The following is a 20964-nucleotide window of genomic DNA, read 5'->3' on the forward strand; positions in this document are numbered from 1 at the left end:
TCATATGTATCTCTTTGAGCTATATTTCTGCTTTGTGTAATTGCTTTTACTTCATTTTCTGTTATCAGGATTCGTGATAGAAATAACAGCATGAGTTCCTGTTTAGATCTGCACTTGATAATGTATAAGGGGAAAGGATGGAATCTAGTTAAATATGTCGCACATCACACACACATGGGTGAAAGGTATGCGTAGCAGACTCAGCTCACTGCTTTTACTCACAAGCAGCATTTTCCTCATATTTCTTGGTGCGCAAGTTGTATAAACATTTATTACACAACAACCACGTGGAAAGCTCTAGTGCAGGACAGAACCTACGGGTGGATAAGTGAAAACAATTTAACATTACTTTAGCTATAAAACACCAAGCTGGTAATAATATTATTTTATTGTTTCATCATATTAATTTCTGTTTAGTGGAGTTTTACTTTATATCATGTATTACTGTCTAAGCTATGAGCTGGGTGCAACTTGAATGTGCCTGGTTCGATACCAAGATGTTCTCTGATCCTGATGCAATACAATGATTCTTCGAGTTCAGGTCTTTGGTCTCTAGCCTTTGCGGCACACGCTGCCGATGCTGAGCTGTCACACCTGACTTTCATTTATCTTTCACTAGTAAAATCCTGTTCTCGCAGAAGTGACCAGTTTGCATACTTACCCTGCCCACAGCTGAAAGAAAAGGAAGTCACCATAATATCATCCACAGCACCAATTTCACGCCCAGAAAGCTGTTGCACACATACTCTGACAAGTCCCAACTCTTGGCTTGACATGTGCATCTTCTCTAGTTTCATGCATCTAAAAGTTTGCAATGGCGTGCCCAATGAACACTCAGGATGTGGGCTTCGCTGGCTGGGTTCAGCATTTATTCCCCATTCCTGGTGCCCTTGAGAAGGTGATGAAGAGGTGCCTTCTTGAATTACTGCAGTCCTTGCGGGTATGAGGACAGCACAGTGCTGTTAGGGAGGAACTTTCAGGATTTTGACCCAGTGAGAGTGAAGTAAGAGTGATATAATTCCAAGTCAGGATGGTGACAGACTCGGAGGGAACTTGTAAGTGGTGCTGTTCCAATGCATCTCTTACCATTGTCCTTCTAGATAGTAGAGGTTGTGGGTTGGAAGGTGCTGTTGAAGGAGATAAATGAGTCAGAACATAATGAGGTAAATCTTCGCTCCAGAGACTTGGGCTCATAATCCATAGCGATACTCCAGTGTGATACAGAGGGACTGTCATCCGTCAGAGATGACATCTTTTGCCTCAATCTTCTGACTTCCCTCTCAGATTGGCACAAAGGCTCCCATGACACAATTTTATAATGAGTGCAGGACGTCTCTACTGTGTATAGACCAATTTAAATCCTCAACCAATATCACTAAAGAAAACCAGAATGCCTGGTCATTGTTTCAGTTGTTGGTTGTGGGGCCTGGTCTTTTGATCTTAGAGTAAGATAATAGGTTGGCACAACATCGTGGGCTGAAGGTCCTGTACTGTGCTGTACTGTTCTATGTTCTAGTGCACTTATTAATCTCTTGCATTATCTACACTGCAACAGTAACTAGCTATCAAAAGAAGATAGCTGGCAGAACCATCAAGAGTGTTCTACAAAGCAGTCAACCAGTCTTGCAATGGAGTCATACCATTGTAGAGAGGACCATAGCATAAACAGTGAATACAGTATTGTAAGCATGTGTCCAAGCACCAGTCATTTGAAATCTCCACCATGCTCCCACACTGACCTCTCTGCCCATGTCCTGTGGCAGTGTCCCAATGTCGCTCAATGCAAGCTAATTATTTATTTGACTCAGTGCTCCACAGTCTTCTGCAACCACTTTTAGGTCAGCAATTTTAGATAAAAACCTCATTTAAAAAAAAAGATTTTTGGTACATTTTGTTTCTGGTTTCTTGCTTTGTTCTTTCACTTCAGCTGCTGTCTTTCTTTGTTGCCTGCCATTTGTTCAAAAGCTTCCTCTGTGTGGAAGTGCTAGCTCTGTTCCCATCCCCAGGCCCTCCCTGTGAAAACGGATCAATGCTCCAGGGTTTCCCATTTCTATTTCTATTCTCATCATGTGAAGAGGGGGTGCGCATGTGAGGGTTTGGGAGGTCACCAGAAACAGGATAACCAGCTGGCATTGTCCTGTCTGGATCCTAACCCTGAGCAGGCTAATGCAGATCCCAGTCAACAACCACATCTGCGAGGCACCTGCCTGTACCATCAGCCGACATTCTGAAGGTTTGTTTCTTGCATCAGTGGTGTAACAGTTTGCACCTTGCTGTTAGCCTTTGTTTTGGTTGTGGTGGTGGTAAATGTGTCAGTGTTGCAGTCTTCATGCGTGGGCACGCTCAGGTGGCTTTGTGCCTGTTTGGTTTAGACTATCTCAGGCTGGACCAGCAGCTGTACACATTGTGGCTTTTCGCGGCTGTCACTTGGAAGGGTCCTAAACTCACAACTCCTAATATCGCTGACAATAACAAAGTGCAGGCTTGCACAACCACCTTTGCTGCAAAGATATTGATTGCTACCAGGCCCACTGGGTATAAAGAATCTGTATGAAAATTGGTCCCGCAGAACGAGGGAGTGGGTGGCAGGGCGAAATGTGTGTAACTGTAGTCTCACAACCCATTTTGCTGAATTGTTAACTGTTGCCACAAAATATCTCTGTCTAGAGTTTGATGGATGTCAGGCCATGGGAGTGAGAGGAAGATGAAATCCTTTTATCCCATTCAACACTTACTGTTTTTGAAACAATACTATTAAAAAAACACGACACACCAGAAGTTGCCGGGAGAACAATAGAGACTCTCATTGCGGTAAGTCGAGGGAGGAGTTGTAGTTCCATTAAATATAGAAACATTTGTACCGCCATCATTTTTCATTAAGATCATACGGTCATAGAGGTCTACAGCATCAAGTCCATCAAGCCTGCACTAGTCAGAAACAATTATGTAGCTATTTGCATCCTGTTTTCAAGCCCTTGGCCCATATCCTTGTATGACTTCTCAATGTATGAGTCAGAGCCAGACTTTACATGATCTTCTTCGCATTTTGACTGGTTTGGTAGTTGAAGGCCGGAATAGAGACTGTGCGGGTGAAGACTGAGCCTTCCTCTATTCCTCTGTGTTCAGAGTCAGCTAGTCCCTGACACTGAATGGCCCCTCCTGCTCCAGGTTGGTGAGCCCAGTGCTGGTGTTGGGGGAGATCAGGCTGCTATCCTTTTCCCAGGAGATGTGAATAAGGGCCAGTTAGGATCCAATGGTCAAGTGAGACTGTGCTATGATTTTTGACCTCTTCATCTGGTGGAGGTAGCTGTCTAACCTCAGAATATTTGGGTTAAACAAGAACACATGGGCAAAGGAAAGGTGCTAAACTCACTCCCTCAATGTTACAAAGCCGGGCATTTACATTTTGATCTCTTGCCTACCTTCTATGATCTTTACCCGTTTCAATGTGTTTGAAGAGGAGGAACCACCTTGATCCAACACACTATTCCATTCTGCCTCAGTGGTTTACAGCTGGCTAATGCTGATGTACTGGTTGCCTTTCTCCAAGATGTTAAGCGCTCGTGTGAGGAGCGATAAACACACTCTCCTTCTTTATGCAGCCCACCCTTGGCAGATGGCAACAAGATTGACTTAGAAATGAATCCCTTCCCTCTGTGGATACCTTTCTTCCACACCCACATTAACTTATGTTTTAAACAGAACTAATTTAACTAGGCTTTCTTAAGTTAACTGAGTTTGCTAATTAATAAACACAAGAATTACCTATCTAACACACAACGTAAGCAAATTAGAAATAAAAGTTAAGTCCAAAAGACAAAAGTTTTTAATAAATAAATGAATTATACAGATCAGTCTCCGAACAGCTCACAAGAGCAGATAGTTGAACATTGCAGCCATTGCAGTAAAGGTTACTGTTAGCATTGATGTTGGCAGTTGAACAGTTGATTTTATAATACTTCATGCTGCAGATTGGTTGAGATAACTGTGGCTCTGATTTCGTTCTAGTCTGAATGCATTCTAGCATTTAGGATGAGAAACAGGCTTATGTTGTCCTGGGTTATACATCACTCAGTGATAGCAAGAACTGCAGATGCTGGAGTCAGAGGCAAAACAATGTGGAGCTGGAGGAACACAGCAGGCCAGGCAGCATCAGAGGAGCAGGAAAGTTTTGGGTCGGGACCCTTCTTCAGAAAAAGCTTCACAGTGGGGTTATAACTCACTCACAGACAGTAAGAACTGTCGACGCTGGAGTCTGAGATAAAACAGGAGCTGGAGGAACACAGCAGGCCAGGCAGCATCAGAGGAGCAGAAAAGTTAACGTTTCGGGTCAGGACCTTTCTTCAGACTAGCTACTAGCTAACTATCTTCCAGCACTCAGAGTGAGTGGCAGTCTTTACCTGCAACACATACCCAAAGTAAACCAGAGTACCTGCGTTCTCCCTTTTTGTTGTCACTTCTCCCAATCCAGTCTGTTTCCCCCTTTCTTATTTCTTTTTCCGCACCTGATTCAACTCTATTTGTCATATTTCCTTCTCCATCATTCATCTCACTTTTCATTCCTTCACTGGGTCTTGAAGGGTTTGGTTTATCTCTTTTATTGTCTCTCTTATGGATCTACTAGTGCATTGTAGCCCCTTCTCTCTCTCTGTAAGTAGTCACCTGACTCATCTCCAGGTTCCTCTGGGAGATGTGGCCAACATCTTTAGCCAGAATAATGGTGACTTTGCCACAACCCACCTCCTGCCCAATGGAAGCTTCCTCTCCCAACTAACAACTCACAGAGTCAACTCCATCTTGGTTTCACCCCTTCCTTTTATGCTCTGTACCCACTCTTACCCCTCTCTCCTGCTACTAAAAATGCCAATTCTCACTCTCTGAAGGACTGTGCTGATCTTTCTCCTCTGTTATAACCTATGCATCCAATAGCAACTTACACTAATTCTTCTCAAGCTTCTGACCTCTGATTTCTCAGTCACATGAATGCTGTATGAAATAGGAGCAGAAGTAGGCCAATCTGCCAATTAAGCCTGTTCCACCATTCAACAGGATCATAGCCCATCTATTTGTCTTCTGAATTCCACACCAAGGAAGGATGGCAATTTCCTTCCCTAAAGGATATTTTGGACAATTGACAATCATTTTACGGTCATCATTAGACCCTTAATTCCAGATTCTTTCCTGAATTCAAATTCTACCATCTGCCATGATCCCCAGAACATTAGGTGAATTTCTGGATTAGTAGTCTTGCAATAGTACCACTCGACCACCATCTCCCCAACTATGCTAACATTATTAACACAAAGAAACTTGCATTGGATTTTTGTTCCCCTTGTCACTCCACAGAGTGAGAAAAGGATTGAGCATCTCTTTGTGATGCCCTCAGTTCTGCAGGAGATGGTAGTGTGCTAGTAAATGCCCCAGGGCTGAGTACTCTAGTAGGCCTGGGCTATCTCTCTGGAGAGATGGGTCCAAATCTGTCATGTCATGGTGGAATTTCAATCTAATCAAGCTAGAATTGGAAACTAGTCTGTTATCAATTATGGGGAGAATTTGGTGTAGTGGAATTGTCACCAAGTCAGGAATCCAGAACCCCAGGCTAATGCTCTGAAGTATGTAGGCTTGAATCCCATTGTGGCAGATGGTGAAATTTACATTCAATGAAAATCTGAAATAAAATGCTAATCTAATGGTGATTATGTAACTACTGTTGACTGTTGTAAAAATACATCTGGTTCACTGATGTCCTCTGGGGAGAAAAATCTGCCATCCTTATCTGGCCTGGTCTACATGCAACCCACAGAAATAACGTTAACTCTTAACTGCCCTCTGAAATTGCCTAGCAGGCGACTCAGGTGAAGGGATGGGCCTTAAACAATGGTGTCATCTCATGAACCAGGAATGCATCCCATACCCGACAAGTCCTTCTGCTCAATTACACACATGAAACTCTTGGGGAAGAACTTTTCATGGTTTGGACTGTCCCTTCACCACAATGTGGTTTGCATTATCATCATGATTCCCCATGGCCACACAATTAATAAGCAGTGTGAAGCCTTTCTAGTATTGAATTCATTCGCAGTTAAAAGTGGACGGCCGTTTTGAATATCCTGGTAAATGTGGTCTCTTTTGTTGACGTGGTGAGATTTCACCAGTGTTTGGAGTACCGACCTCAGAGACTGAACCCTCAAACTTCATAGCTGTACTGCCACCTCTGCCAGTTGCCAACCTGGGGGGGTGAGTGCCCCACTGCTGGCATTTTCCACTCAAATGGGTATCACCGAAAACAGTTGAAACATTGATATTCCTGACACCATACTGAATTCTTGGAGGACATCCCAAATTGGACACATCAGCGCATTCAACAAACTTCAATTCACTAAAGATTAGGTAGCCAGCCACCAAAGAGGCTTTCTCATATGGCTTCTTTGTATCGTTTTACAAGTTCAGGCCAGACCTCTAGGTACAGCAAGTTTAAAACCACATTCATTAACAGCCTGGACATGACAATAAGGCTACACAGTAACATGCTGTGTACTGTACAAGTTCCCATTGGGTACTTCAGGGAAGGTGTTGGCACTGTAGTATTATTACTGGATCATAATAATTACGGAGAACCAGACAAATGCTCTGGGGACATGAGTGTGAATCCCACCATGGCAGATGGTGAAGTTTGAATCACTGAAAATCTGAAATTAGAAACTTGCTTGGTGGCCACCATGCAACCATTATGGACTGTTGTAAAATCCCATCTGGATCATGAATGTCCTTTAGGATCCTGACCTGGCCTGGCCTACACGTAACTCCAAACCCACTACAATGGGCCAACTCTTAACTGTTCTCTGAATGGCCCTCGAAACCACTCAATTAGGGATGGACAATAAATGCTAGCCCAGAGAGTGATACCCACATCTCATGAAAAAAAAATTAAAAATCAAATCTTCAGGCGCCCACTGCTGGTGGCATGTCATATGAATATATGATGTCAACCACTGCCAACATGTGATTGGGTAGACTGTTGCCACCATTCCCTTTGCTGACTGGGTCTACATGGCCTATTTGGAATATAATGGTAGAGAAAGAGAACAAAGAACAGTACAGCACACAATCAGGCCTTTCAGCCCATCAAGACTCGAACAACATACGATGCCTTTCTAAACTCAAAGCCTTTTGCCTCTATGAGGTCTGTATCCCTGTAGCTCTTGACTATTCATACATCTGTTGAGATGCCACTTAAACATTGTTATTGTATCCACCTCCACCTCCTCCTCTGGCAGCACATTCCGGGCACATAACACCCTCCGTACAAAAAAACCTGTCTCTCACAGCTCCTTTAAACATAACCCGTTTTACCTTAAACACAAGTCCCCTAGTAAGCAACAATTCTACTCTGGGATAAAGACTCTGACTATCCTTTCTACCCATAATTTGTAAACTTCTATCCAGTCACCCCTCATCCTTCAACATTCAAGTGAAAACAAACCAAGTTTGTCAAATTTCTCCTCACAACTTTTCCTTCTCCTCCTAATATCCTCCAAACCAGGCAACGTCCTGGCAAACCTTTTCTGTACCTTCTCCAAAACTTCCACATTCTTCTGGTAGTCTTGAGACCAGAACTGTACGTAATATTCCAAATACAGTCTATCCAAAGTTCTAATATAGCTGCAACATGACTTGCCTTTTTTTTTTATACTCTGTACCCAATGAAGGGCATGCATGCTATATGCCTCTTGGCCACCTACCCACTTGTGTTGCCATTTTCAGGCAATTGTGGACCTGTACACCAAGATCAGTGTGTACATTGTTCTGTTAAGGGTTCTGTCATTTACTGTATACTTCCCTATTGCATGAGATCTTTCAAAATGTATCATCTTGCATTTGTTTGGATTAATTATATCATTGCATGGGAAGAGGCTATCATCTTGAGTGAGGTGACTGGTTACCATTTCAATCTCAACAACTCTTCTTCAGACCAAAGAAGAGTCACTGGATTTGAAACTGTGTCATTCAAAATGGTAATTCTATTTAGGACTCATACTCTGTGCTGCATACACCTTCTCTAATGTACCTTAGAAGGTGCTTTCTTTCTGGATTTCTCCTTTACACCCATCTGCTTGCTCTGAGGTAAAGCAATCAACCGCTCCCAAACAGATAGAACACAGCGATAGGGATAAACGTGTGTGGGATGGAGACAAAGAGATTATGAGACCATTGATATTCGCGTGATCTGAATCTTCCATATGTTTCCATGTGATTATCATGATTAAACTTTATTTTTTTCCTATTCGTTAATGGGCTGTGGGTATCATTGGCTAGAACAGCATTTATTAATCAACTCTAATTGCTAGGGGGTGGTTTAGAGTCAGCCACATTGCTTGAGAGTGTGGTGGTGATGAGCTGCCCTCTTGATTTGCTGCAAACCCTGTCAGGCCAGGATGGATAGATAGACCTGAAGTGCTGTAGGGAAGGGAGGTCCAGGAAATTGATCCAGCAACAGTGAAGGAACTGTGATATATTTCCAAGTCAGGTTGGTGCGTGACTTGCAGCAGAGGGTGGTATTCCCATGGATCTGTTACATTTATTCTTGTAGGTTAACCCATCTACAAGTGGCCCTGTTACTTGGATATTTTGGCTACCAGCCTGGACTCATCCCAGGCAAATTTGAGAAGAAAACTGCACAATCCAGGTATTATCCTGGGTTTGGTGGGGTTTAGTGAGAAGGTCTTGCATAGTATGTAAACCACCCCCACAAAGTATGATCTTTGTATCAGCTTGAACCTCTTAGCAGGTCTGCACCTTCTACTGATTGAAAGCGGGACGTAGATATCACTCCCATCAATCCGAATCTGCAGCTTGAGTCACTCGGTTTATGCTTGAACCCTCTTGGCCATTACTAATCAGGGATTTCATTCAGCGACAATCTTTGAACCAAATTCTTTCTCAAGGGGCATAGTTTTTTTTTGCGAGGGTACAATGCCTTATCTAGGAACTGTTCCCTGAAAACAGTCACCCCATTCTGATGCATGAAAGCATCCTCTTTGGTATCTGTTCAGATCTTATGGTAATTGTATGAGCCTCAAACTAATTGCCAATGAGCATGGGGGACAATTTTGAAATTTATGTCAGCCTTCATTCCATCCTTTGATCTTTTGGCCCTACACAAATTATTTTCCCATCAAGGTTTTCTTGATTTGTCCTTATAACATCACAATTACACAGAAGCAATTTAAATTTGATGGTTTCACGTGTAGTCAGTGCAGCAAAAATACAGGAAGGCAGCAATCAAACAGCACAAGAGAGCAGTTTCTCTGATTATTTACTGTAAATTATTGAGATCAAACCTTATACCTCCAACTACTTCAAGAAGACAGAGTGATGGCCATACTGGATGAATGGCTTATTTTCCAAGGTCATTAATTGATTGAAAGCTGCTTTGGAAAGTCTTGAGATTGGGAAAAGTGCGACATAAGTTAAAGCTTTTCACTGTAGGCCAAGGCCTGGAAATTAGACTGATCAGTTCCTGTTTCTCAAGGGCTGTTTGGCATCTACACCCTTGAATAAGCTGAGCAGGAAGCAGAAATACACTACAGCTGTAATGGAAAATGTCAAAATAAATCAGATTGCGAATGTCTGAACATCAGGGGCAGGGATAGGTCATTCAGCATCTCAATGAAATGGCCTATCAGATTGAACGCCAATGCCACATTCCTGCCTTTCCTTGATAGCCTTTCGCCCCCTTGACTAAGAAAAATCTGTCTCTGCCTTAAAAATATTCAAGGATTCTGTTTCTACCAAATTTTCAGACTAACAACCCTTTGAGAGAAAATGTAATTTTCTTCACTTCTGCTTTAAATGGGTGATACTTGACTTTTAAACAGTGACCCCTAATTCTAAATTCTCTTTTAAGACCAAATATTCTCTCCACACCTATTCTGTCATGACCCTCAGGATCTTTTAAGTTTAAATCAAGTCCTCTTTTAATGTTCTAAAGAGCAGGGGATATACGCTTAGCTTGTCCAACCTTGGTGGCACAGTGGCTCGATGATTATCATTGCTGCCTCACAGCGCCAGGGACCCAGGCACAGAATTTATACATTCTTCCCGTGTCTGCATGCGTTTCCTCTAGGCGCTCTGGTTTCCTCCCACAGTCCAAAGAGGTACAATTTCAGTGGACTGGCCATTCTAAAAATTGCTCATAATGTCCAGGGATGTGCAAGCTAGATGGATTAGCCATGGGAAATGTGGGGTTATAAGGTAGGGGGTGGGTCTGTGTGGGATGCTGTTTGGAGGAATGGCCTGCTTCCATGCTGTAGGGATTCTATGATAACCTGGCACATAAGACAACCCACTAATTCTAAGTGTTAGCCTGGTAAACCTTCTCTGCACTACTTTTAATGAATTCACGTCTCTCCTTTAATAAGGACAACAATACAGTGCTCTGTACTCTGGATGAAGTCTCACCCATACCCTGAAGCATAACATCCCAATTTTTATATTTAATTCCCCTCACATTAAATGATAACATTCTATTCCTAATTATTTGCTGTGTCTGCAATTGATTCATGTATGAGAACACCCAGATCCTTTTGGATCCAACGTCTGCAATCTCTTTCCATTTAAATTTTTCATGTTTCCTGCCAAAATGGACAATTTTACATTTCCATACATTATATACCATTTTTCCACAGCTTTACCCACTCACTTAACCTATCTGTATCTTTTTTTGGAGCCTCTTTCTGTTTTCACAACTTACTTTCTTGCCTATCTTTATGTCGTCAACAAACTTGGCAACCATACCTTCTATCGTTTCATCCAAGTCATTTACTTAAATTTTAAACAGTTGAGAACCCAGCACTGATCCTTGTGGCACACCACTGTTTCCATCTCTCTATGTGAAAATGTTTGATTTATCCCTACACTCTGCTTCTTGTTTGCCTGTCAATCTTGTATTCATGCTAATATGCTACCTCCTGTACCATAAGCGTTTATTTTCTTCAATAACTTTAGATGTGTCCATTTATAAAGTGCTTTCTGGGAATCCAAGTATTGTACACGCACCAACTCTCATACTCTAATTTTACCCTCCTTGTTAAATTTTTGATCATTCTTTGCTTTTTCTTATTTTCTCTCCAATCTTCTGACCAGCCGTTTGTCATGTGTTTTTAAGTTATTTTACTATCTTTAACATTTCTTACATGTTGAAATGTATCTATTCTGTGTACTCCGAAATATCTCTTCAATAGCTGCCATTGCATCTCTCCTTAATCTGTTAATTCACTTTATTCATCTTTGTTTTCATACTGTCATGTGCTTATTTAAATTTTATAAAATAGTCTCAGACACACTCCTCTGTTCCTCAAAACTGAATGTTAAATTCAATGAAATTATAGATGCTGTTACCTACAGGTGCCTTCACAATGTGGTTATTAATTAATCCTATCTCATTGCAAAATATCTAGTCTATCCTCCTCTCTAATCAGTTCTGAAAATTCTGTTCTAAGAAGCTATCTCAGAAGCACTCTGAGAACAGAGTGCATACTCAGTTGATGTGTAAATTAAAATCTATGATTATCAAACTGCCTTTCTGCCAACTTCTCATTAATTCTCCCTTTATACTCCACCCTCCTGTGTGGTTACTATTAGAGATCTGTACAATACTCCGACAAGTGAATTTTTGCTTTTGCTTTTATCGTTTTTCATTTCTGCACAAAGCATTTTCAAATCTTGGTGGTCTTACATTAGATCATTCCTCTGTATTATTCATAAAGTGAATTTGTCATAATCCCAGAGGACCATAGAGCTGCTCTCTTAGAGACAGAGAGAGAGAGAGAGAGAACTCATGGTGAGTTTAACTTGAGGTACATCATGCCTCAGGTACAAGGATGAGGTTGAAAAGATGAAATCGCCATGGTAACCTCAGCCAATGCAGATCTATTGTAGTAATATCATCATTAACTAACAGAGCCACCGCTCCACCTTTTTCTACTTCCTGTACTTTCTGTACCCTTCAAAATTCAGGACCTAATCATGCCTCAGTAATGGATGCTAGATCATACCAATTCATTTCTACTTGTACTGTCAGTTCATCAATTTTACTTTGAGTGTTATATGTATTACTGATGAGTGCAACAATTAATCCTCCCTTTGCAAATAAGATCTGATTCACACCCTCACCACCAGGGAAACCAGGTACCTGTTTCAGAAAGTGTCCAGTTTTCAATGTCACTGATCCACCAATCCAATTTTATGTCTCACCCTCTATATTTAACTATTGTTCACACCAAACAAGCTTCGAAATACTTGTTGTCAATATAATCAATGGAATTTTTGAAGAGATTACATACCTCCCTCCCGCTCCTATTTTCATGTCTTCTTTAAGATTTTGAACAAACAATCCAGATTAGGTCATACAGCAGAGAAATAGGCCACAAGGCCCACTAGTCCATGCTGATGTTTATGCTCCTTTCCAGCCCCCTTGCATCTTACCTCATCTAAATCTGTCATCATAATCCTCTGTTCCTTCTGCCCTCCTGAACTGGCAAGCATTCTGTTTTATGCATCTATATCATTTGCTTCAACTACACCCTGTGATAGTGAACTCGGCCTGCTATTTGGGGAAAACAAGCCTTTTTTAAATTTTCTGAAAGTCATGAAGAGCATGACATTTTAAGGGTTTAAATAAATCATTGACAGCAGCTGACATCAACTAAATCAGCTCTTGCAGTTGTTTTGAACCCACTTCTAATTCTCACTAAAACTCTGAGTGAGTTAAAATCAGGCCCTTTTAAAAATATCTACAGTCGTTATTTCTTCACACCTATCTCCAAAACCTTAACATAACATCATGGTGTTGCGCAACATCTTGGTCACTTCCTGAGTAATAATGTGTAAGGGTCACTGAAGAAGGTTAACTCTGCGTTCTCTCCAAAGATACTGCCAGACCCGCTGAGTTTTTCTGGCAATTTCTGTTTTTGTAGCAATGTGCAAAACGAAAATATAAAGACTTTAGTCAGTGTGTTCTTTGTGATTTTTTTATATAAGGGAAGACTCATTAAATGTGCGATTACAGATTTAACAAAGCAGTTCTAGCTTTGATGTCTTCCAATTGCTTCACTTTTGGCAATCTTTATTTCCTAATTCTCATAAAATTCATTGTAATTACATTCTGCTCCAGGAAGTAGCCGGACTGATGAAAGATCCTGGGAACTATTTAAAGACAGGACTCTTAGTTCACTGCTATGATAGGGTTTGCAGAATATTCTAATCACAGCAGTCAGTTCTTGCGTATAATAGACACCAATCCTCAGTTTACTGGGTTCGGAGTGGGCCTGGGAAGGACCATTTTCTGCTGTGATGAAGATGGCACAATCCATGTGTTCTGGGATTCTGTTTGCCTCAATAGAAGTGCCCCTTTAAATTCTAAAGGATTGGGTGATGGCAAATTATCTCCCTGTCCAACACATGAAAGGGGAGCACATCTAAAAGAGCTCCATGGATTCTGCAGAAAATTATGCCATTCTGTCCTGGTAAAGCCCCAGGGAGGCTGAAATCAACTTTGAGTTGTCTTGAAATAACAAGGTGTAGAGCTGGATGAACACAGCAGGCCAGGCAGCATCAGAGGAGCAGGAAAGCTGACCCTTCTTCAGAAGTTGTCTTGAGCTCCACTTATAAAACCCTAAATCCTTACCATGGTGAATTGCGCTCACTTCCAGAGCAGATTAACTGACTTTGTCAAAATATACATCAAGAGCTTTTTGTTTTGACAACCAATCCTTAAATTTAATTTCACAACGAGGCCTTCATTGCCTTCATGATCTGGCGCAATCATTTCACATGATATTGTAACATGATCTTGAGACATCACTTCCGTTTTAAGCCAGCTGGAATTATTGACTTACAGTTACATCTTAATTTGTATTTTTTTTTTCCTCCTAATAATGTCCCCAAGCCAAACCTTAGTTCATTCTGATTAGCATTAAAATGTGGGACTTTCAATGTAGATGGCATATATTTAAAGTTGCCAGAAGAATAGAGACCTTTTTTTTTAATTCAATTGTGGGATGTGGACGTCACTGGCTGGTCAGCATTTATTGCCCTTGAGAAGGTGATAGTAGCTGCATTCCTGGTCCACTGCTGTCCATGCGCTGTATACTGCATAAGGATACTTTGGGATGGGTGGCTGAAAGCTTGTTCAAAGAGGTAGGTTTCAGAGAGTATGTTAAAGCAGCAGGGAACAGGTAAGTGGTGAGCAAATGTGCTGAGTTGCAGAAAGCAGAGCGGGGTGGTGTGGCAAAGGTGTGAACATGAAAAAACTTTTTAAAAAAGCTGAGGATTTTAAACCTGAGACATTGCTGTACTTAGCACCAATGAAATTGAGTGAACACTCAGGTGATGACTAATTAAAGCATAGAATGTATAGGCAGCGACTGATTTAAATTATTGTGAGCTTCACAGAGCTACAAGGATAATGCCTGCCCAGTCAAACGGTCTACCACCTGAAGAAGGAGTAAGGCTCTGAAAGCTTGTGTTTTCAAATAAACCTGTTGGACTATAACCTGGTGTTTTGTGATCTCTGACCTTGTCCATCCCAGTCCAACACCGGCACCTCCATATCGGGGGAAATCAAGAGGGGTGTTTGGAAGACAGATGGGATTTAAGGGTGACTTTGCACACACAGAGGAGGTGGAGGGACTTAGGAAGAAAATTCCAAAGCATGATACCTAGGCAGCTAAAAGTGAGGATCTTAGTGGGCAAAAGGGGGAGCTGATATATTAGATTAAATGAGAAAGCATTTAAGGATTTTATTTAGCATTACTGCAGAGCAAAGGAAGATCAGAGCCTGAGACAGAGTCGAACAAAAGCATGAGGTTTTAACTTTAAATTAAGGCGTGCTGGGAACCAATGTAAAACAGTGAGGATTCTGATGATGAGTTTAACTTGATTTACAAGTACATGTAGATTGGAAGAATCAACTGGCAATGGTAGTCTGGATGATGAGTTCATACAGGGTATTAAGAGCAGTTTTCTTTTAGTTCAGGATGTTCTAGAACCAACCAGACAGCTGGTTATGTGATACCTGGTATGTACAATGTGACCAAATTAATCAACAACCTCATACAAAAGACTCCCGTAGGTAACAGTAATCATAATATTAAATTTTGCATTCTAATTGCGAGAGAGGAGATGGATCGAACACCAGCATTTTAAGCTCATAAAGACCAATTACGAGGGAATGAAGACAGAGCTAATTAGTGAACTGTGAGACATTTTAGGAGCATTCTCAGAATGCTTAGAAGAAGTAGAACCGAGTGAGAAAGAAAGATTCTAGGGAATTACATGCCGAACTGTGGAGGGAAAAGGTAGCATAAAGTTGGAAGAGAAAACGTACAATTTCACAGAGGTGTGCGGCAGGTCAAAACATTGAATAGAATATAAAAGGACGGCAATGAAAGACTAAATGATTAATTAGGAAGTGGAAACTGGTGTGCGAGAGATAGCTAGCTAAAAATGTACAAAGGGATGGTAAGAGTTTCTGCAGGTGTTTAAAAAGGACAAAAGAGTAAGATAAGTGAGTATTGGTCCTCCAGAAAGTGATTATGGATATTGATAATGGAAAATAGGAAAATGCCAGATGAAATGAATAGTGAACATGGAATACAAATAAAAAACTGTAAATAATCGCAAATCAGAATGTGAAAGTAAGCAAGGGCAAGAGTATCCTGTTGGTTGGGAGGATAGCGGGGAACTGGGGATGCTAGGGATTTGTAGTTCAATGTTAACGTTTCATGCTGATCAGAGTACAGGGTCAATTTGCATTTCTAGTGAGACAGAAAATGTCAAAACATCCCCCCGGACTAGAACCATACAAAAAAAGACTGTACCAATTTGCTGAGGATGACTGTTAACTCCCATTTTGGAAAGACCCAGGTTTTTTTTGTGAGCTAATGTTTAAGTGGTTTCATTGTTAAATAGAGGAAACTAATTAGAGGATTTCTGAGCTGGTCTCTCACTGAGTTGGAAATCTCAATAATGCCAGGCATACTTGATGCTATGAAATGTCTCTCCGAAGCTGTTTTCCAAGTTCTGAAGGTAAGAAGAATCATCTTGTAAAATTATAACCCACAAAAACCTCCACAGTTAAAACTGCTGGGAGCTAAGTAACTGACCAGACTGTGGTTAAGCCTAGTCTTGAATTGTGAGTCCTTTTTTTTCATTGGTAGCCTCAATAGTAAAAGTGGTGTTAAATTCTTACAGGGATCCAGTTCAGTGGGTAACTTGCACGTTAGATAATCTCATATTAGGATTCAGTACCACATGAAGAAGTAGAAAATATCTGAATCTTCTTTCAGGTAAAAATCTATACAGGGTATGATACAGAGGCCAGATACAAATCTTAACTAAATAAGGTAGAAATTTGCCTCTCCTCCTCTTGATCCCAATGTAGTATCACACAGGCAGTGAGCCCCGACTAAGAGCTGGGTGATAATTAGGCCGTGAAATTCTAGTGAGGGCCTGAACCAACAAGTTAGGCTTGTCTTCTCTTGACAGAAAGTTTATGCTTTTCAACATCACCTTACTTAATGGCAGAACAGGTTCAATGTGTTAGAAATGCAGTTCTCTTTTAGGGTCAAAAACAGAAGTTGCTGGAAAAGCTCAGCAAGTCTGGCATCATCTGTAAAGAAAAAATCGTTTCGAGTCCGGTGACCCTTCTTCAGAACCTGGACTCGAAACGTTAACTATGATATTTTCTTCACAGATGCTGCCAGACCTGCTGAGCTTTTCCAGCAACTTCTGTTTTTGTTCCTGATTTACAGCATCCGCGTTTCTCTCAGTTTCTCGCCAAGGGTCAAGCAGGATAGCTCCATATTTGATTGAGACAATGCAATGAGGCCATTGGACTTTGTATTTAGGAGCTGAGTTCTTTTCATCTCAAAAAAAAAGAGCTGAGTTCCTGGCTCAGTTGGCCATTAACAGGTCCAAGTTCCCTATTGCTTGCCCTTCTTCAATGGCTGTGGTTGTGCCTGGATGTCATCAGAGAAGGGAGCAAATGGTGTCCCAGTACAATCAATGCTTTTAGAGAACGGTTGGCACTGGAGGGGGTAGAGTGCTTTATCACCCCTTCCAATTCCATTTTGATTTTCCCCCTCTCCCTACCTCTCCCTCACCTTTGATGGTCTGCATTGCCCCTAATGGGCTTTGCATGTAAATTAATCAGTTGGAAAAGCCTGGTGATTTTACTGATGGTGTTAATAGATGAAAATCCATTGGGTGGTTTGGTGATAGAAAGATAAAAGCATTCAGTTGTGTGGAACAGCACTTCTGGTTATGGAAAACAAAAAAGGTTTGATGGTTGGAAAAAGACCTTTCAGTTGTGTGTAGTAACAATTCTGGATTTAAGAGAAAAAAGCCGGGCTCCTCCCTGCCTTGCAAATTTTTCACTTAATTATAGACACAGGTAATTTGGTGTTGGAAAAAAGTTAAAGGAAAGAGCTGTGTTTTTGTGTGGGCTTTTGTGACACAGAAGTGGTGTCCATAGCTCTGAGCCAGGTTTCAAGTCCCAACATCACCTGAACATGTTGATAAGAAAATGCCAAGAGCTGGGTTCTTGAAGTTTTTAGAAAGAGGAGGACACCGTGGGGTTGTTGGTGCATTATTTCCCTCTTGGGCAATATTTTGATTAGTCCCCTCCCTTGTTTCCCTATCCTTCTTGTTGGGTTCTTTGCATTCGCACCCAGGTGTCCTTGAAGAGTTGACACAATGTATTCATCAGCAACGTCAAGACATTGAGAGAAAGGTGGACACTGCAGGGATTGGAGTGCACCATCTGTCCCCTCCAACTCCATTTTAGTTTAGTCCCCTCCTCTATCCCACCCATTCCTTCACTTTTGTTATTATCGCACTGCCCCTGCTGCGTCATGCCTATGACTTATTTGGGTGCTTAAACAGATCATTTAGTGGTTGTTATGTTTTTAATAATGAGGAAAAAGAGCTGGGTTCTTGTTTCAAGGGTGTGTCATAGCATATCTGAACATATCGGTTACCAGAAAAAGAGCTAGGGTCTTCCCCAGTAGGGAATTTTTTTTAAATTTATTCTTGAGATGTGGGTGTCACCAGCAGGGCTAGCATTTATTGTCTGTCCCTGGCTGGCCTTGAGAAGGTGGTGGTGAGCTGCCTTCTTGAGCCGCTGCAGTTCATGTGCTGTGGAACGTTGAGTAGTCCAAAATGTCACTGGGAGGGAATTCGGGGATTTTGACGCTGTGACAGTGAAGGAATGGTGATATATTTCCAAGTTAAGACTGCAAGTGGCTTGAAGGGGAACTTTCAGATACTGTTGTTCCCATATATCTGCTGTCCTTGGACTTCTAGACGGAAGAGGCCATGGGTTTCGAAGGACCTATATAAGGAACTTTGGTGAATTTCTGCAGTGCATCCTATAGATAGTACACATTGCTGCAAGGTGGTGGAGGTCATTGGATGTGGTGTGCCAATCAACTTTGTCCTGGATGGTGTCAAGCTTCTTGAGTATTGCTGGAGCTACACCCATCCAGGCAATTGTATATTCCATCATACTCCTGACTGTTCCTTGTAGATGGTGAACAGGTTTTGGGCAGTCAGGAGGTGAGTTATTCACTGCAGTATTCCTAGCCTCTGACCTACTCTTGTAGCCATTGTGTTAATGTAGTGAGTCCAGTTCAGTTTCTGGTCAATGGTGATCCCCAGCATGTTGATAGCAGGGCATTCAGCAATGGTAACCCTTAGGAACATCAAGGGGCAATGGTTAGATTGTGTCTTGACGATCATCATCGTAGCTGGCATTTGTGTGGCATGAATGTTACTTGTCACTTGTCAACCTGAACCTAGACATTGTCTGATCTTGTTGCATTTGAACATAGACTGCTTCAGTACATGAGGAGTGGGGAATAGTGCTGAACATTGTGCAATCGTGATTTTGATTCTAGCAAGAATGAAGGAACGATGACATGGATCCAAGTCAGGATGGCATGTGCCTTGGAGACGAACCTGCTAGAGGCAAAAAGATAAATGAATACTTATACTTCTAAGGTATTCTTCACAGCCTCAGGATCTCCCAAAGCACATTTCAGCCAGTTAGTACTTTTGAAATGTGGTCACTTGTCGTAAAGCAGGAAAAGCAGTAGTAACTCGATGCACAGCAAGATTCCACAGATTGCAATGGCCTGGTAATTTTTTGTGGGGATGGGATGATTCAGGGACAAATACCAGCAAAGATGCCCCAGGAAAACCTCTCATCTTCTTTGAAATAGGATTCTTATATCACCTTGACAGCATTGACTTAACACCTCAACCCCAAAGATGGCAGCTCCAAAAGTATAGCCATCCTTCAGCACTGCACAGGGAATATCAATCTCATTTTTTGGATGCAGGCGTCATGAGAAAAGCCAACATTTATTGCCCATCTTTAATTCCCCTTGAGAGTGTTGTACCACTAGAGTTCCTGTGGTTTAAGCATCCTCTCAGTGCTGTTTAAGAAGATACTTTCATGATTTTGACTCTAGCAAGAGTGAAGTAATGATGATATAGATCCAAATCAGGATGGCATGTGACTTTGAGGTGAGCCTGCAGGAGGCAGTATCAGCATGCAGCTGCTGGCCTTGTCCTTCCAAGTGGCAGACACAGGAAGCTTCATAAACTAAGGACTGAGAACAGTCCCAGTGTTTGGCCGTGGCAGTGTGAGAGGGTCACTGAAGGGCGTTTCAATGTCAGGCTGAGAGAAATATTAAACTGGAGAGATTCAGGATGTTTCTGGGAGTGGAGGGTTTGAGATATGAAAACAGACTGGAAAGACTGGGACTTTTTTCAGTGGAGCATGGGAGGTTGAAGGGTGACACTTTGAGATTTATAAATTCATGAGGGGTATAGATAAGGTGAATGACAAGGGTCGTTGGAGGGAGTTTAAAACTAGGGGACATATATTTAAGGTGAGAGGAGAAAGATTTAAAAAGGACATGAGGGGCAACTTTTTTTTATTAAAACAGAGAATGGTTCGTATGTGGAATGAACTACTAGAGAAAGTGGTGAATGCAAGTACAGTTACAATGTTTAAAAGACATTTGGATAAAGTCAATAATAGGAAAGGTTTGGAGGAATATGGGCCAAGTGCAGGCTGGTGGCACCAGTTTAGTTTGGGAACATGGTTGGCACAGACTAGTTGGACTGAAGGGTCTGTTTCCATGCTGTATCACTTTATTAGTGAAGGGATGTTCATGTTATTCAGTGGGTGCTGTTACAGTAAAGTGGTGTAAGTGATGTGCTGACTATGACCTGACTGTGAATGAAAGACCTCGTAACAACTCAGGTTCGCTCATTAAACCTCTTCCTACACTGCTTCCACAACTGAGTCAAACCACAATGTTTGCACATTTTACCACCTTAAGTTTTCTTTCCTGGTGGTTACCTGTCAGCTGCCTAACAGAAATAAAATACTCTGCCCCATTCCTACTTCATCAGCTAAAACATTCAGAAAACTCTGGCACCAGCTTTGGGGCAATTAGGAAGGAATGTTGAAGGCTTTCATCTTATCGTTGTGGTGAGGATCACACAAAGGAACAGGGAAAGTTGCATAGAAAGAGAAGTTGATAGGGGAAACTAAAAGGTCCTATTAAAGTTGCTTATTTTATTGAAGCCAGGAATGAATGGGGATGTTGAAGCTCATGTACAGATTGGCGTGAGTAGTGAAACACCGCATATCACTACATTGTAAAAAGGTAAACATTTGATATCATAGGGGGCAACCCGTTTCTTCAGATACCATATTTTGATAATGAAAGTGATTTGATGACCAAGAAAAAATGGTATGAAATTCCCCCAGTGTCATTAAAGAAAGGGGAATTCCATTGCAAATGATGCAAATCTTACTCAGGAGTAAACTGCACTGAAAACTCAAAATAGTCAGTTCTGAACCTAGAACAGGATGGCAGGCAATCG

General features: G+C 41.5%; 1 protein-coding gene across 4 annotated transcripts in view; it reads left to right on the forward strand.

Moving 5' to 3' along the window:
• Positions 1 to 20964, forward strand: part of LOC109930138 (P2Y purinoceptor 8-like) — a 32752-nt gene that overhangs the window by 420 nt on the left and 11368 nt on the right. The window contains exon 1 of one of the 4 annotated variants that reach the window (XM_048598357.1): positions 2729 to 2811. The exons of 1 other annotated variant lie outside the window; for it this stretch is intronic. The gene's annotated coding sequence lies outside the window, so the exon portion shown is untranslated. Of the gene's footprint in view, positions 1 to 2728; positions 2812 to 13944; positions 14200 to 15986; positions 16090 to 20964 lie in introns of those variants that run through there. 2 more of the 4 variants (XM_048598356.1, XM_048598358.1) reach the window with 2 other exon arrangements.

The sequence above is a fragment of the Rhincodon typus genome, chromosome 6, assembly GCF_021869965.1.
Source record: "Rhincodon typus isolate 14 chromosome 6, sRhiTyp1.1, whole genome shotgun sequence".
NCBI lineage: Eukaryota > Metazoa > Chordata > Chondrichthyes > Orectolobiformes > Rhincodontidae > Rhincodon > Rhincodon typus.